The following is a 1,983-nucleotide window of genomic DNA, read 5'->3' as shown; positions in this document are numbered from 1 at the left end:
GAAGAAGAAGAAGAAGAAGAAGAAGAAGAAGAAGAAGAAGAAGAAGAGTTCTAGAATAAAAGTTCTAAGGCTCTCTTCATTAGATTTTATCTTCTTCAGGGTGGGGCTTATCTTATCCTTTTTCCTTCTGACTTTGCCTTTTGGCCTTCCATTTTTTGGTTTTTCCTTTGTGGCTCTTCACACTGAGAGATACAAATTTTGGTTCCACAGTGTTCTCTGCTTAAATTGTCATTTGCAACTATGACAATACATGCCCAGGTGAAGTTAAGTAAGCACATTACTGATGTAAAACTGGTAATATCTTCCTTGAAATTTTAAAGAATTTTTAATTTTGAAGTTGAGAAAGATAAGTTCAGAAGGATATGAATATTTCTTCTCCTCCTTATTCTTTTAAAAAATTTTTATTTGTTTATTGTTTTGATAAAGAGAGTGTGAATGTGAGTGGGGGAGTGGCAGAGAGAAAGGGAGAGAGAGAATCCCAAGCTGGCTTCACATTGTCAGTGCAGAGCCTGATGTGGGGCTTGAAATTATGAACTGTGAGAGGTATGAGCTGAAACCAAGAATTGGAAGCTTAACCAACTGAGCCACCCAGGCACCCCTCCTTCTCCTTATTCTTATACCTTATTATTTCTGTTTCCAGTCCATTGCATTTATATTACCTGACATTTTGGGCACAAACTTTTTGTGTGGGATAGTATATAGTAGGCAGACAGTGGGCACTGTGATATCATAAAGTCTCAGTTTTTTCAACTGAAAGATTGGCAGAATAATAAAATACACCTCTCAAGATCCGTGTGAGGACTCAGTAAGGTAATGTAAACAAATAGCATCAGGCATTGAATAACATTGATGGTCCAGTGGTAATTATAAGACAAAAGTAGAGATCATGGAATCCTTTTGTATGAGTTAGAATTAGTTTATGTAAGAGAGGCTTAAAAAGATAGATATTTAGGGGCACCTGAGTGGCTCAGTTGGTTAAGCATCCGACATTGGCCTAGGTCATGATCTCACCATTCCCTAGTTCGAGCCCTACATCTGACTCTGTGCTGACAGCTCAGAGCCTGGAGCCTGTTTCAGATTCTGTGTCTCCCTCTCTTTCTCTGCCCCTCCCCCACTCACGCTCTGTCTCTCTCTCAAAAATAAATAAACATTAAAAAAAAAAAAGATATTTCTCTGTGGCCTAAAAGCCTAATGACAGGCAATCTATGGCTGATAAAGCAGCAGCAGCAGCAGCCTCAACAACTCTAAAACAATTCTCTGACCTGTCTCCTTTTTAAAATTCACTAGTTTGGTGAATGAAACCATGATCTATCTTATCACAAAATAAGAAACTTAACCCACTAAAATCAGTTGATAACCACATCAAATCAATTCCAACTCTTAAATATCTTTCAAATAATTCATCATTCCCACCTCTGCCTTACTTCTGGCCCTGGAGATGCTAACCAATATTATGCACTGCAGGGTATTCTAAATGGGCTCATTTCTCAAGTCATACCCTACTCTAATCTTTCTTCCACACATAGTCTCTTTCTAAATGCAAATCTCTGTATTCCTTTTCCTTAAAACTCATCAGTGGCATCATGTTATTTATAGAATTAAAGACAGGAGATTTTTCAAAACACATACATAGTACTTCTGGTCCAGACCCTGCTTACCTTTCTAGACTTCTTTTTTATTCCCATCTGTGGTAGGCAGAATAATGGTTACCTCAAAGATGTCCGCATCTTAATCCCTGCAATGTATGTCTATATTATGTTGCATGACAAGGGGGAATTAAGGTTGCAGATGGAATTAAGGTTGCTAATCAGTTGACTTTAAAATAAAAGGATTTTTGAGGCACCTGGGTGGCTCAAGTTAGATGAATGTCTGATTCTTGATATCAGCTTAGGTCATGATCCCAAGGTTATGGGATTGAGCCCTGCGTTGGACTCCATGCTGAGCATGGAGCCTGCTTAAGGTTCTCTCTCTCTCTCTCTCTCT

This window comes from Herpailurus yagouaroundi, unplaced genomic scaffold (assembly GCF_014898765.1).
Source record: "Herpailurus yagouaroundi ecotype Mexico unplaced genomic scaffold, PumYag 192, whole genome shotgun sequence".
Classification (NCBI taxonomy): Eukaryota; Metazoa; Chordata; class Mammalia; order Carnivora; family Felidae; genus Herpailurus; species Herpailurus yagouaroundi.
Note: the sequence above shows the minus strand (reverse complement) of the source record.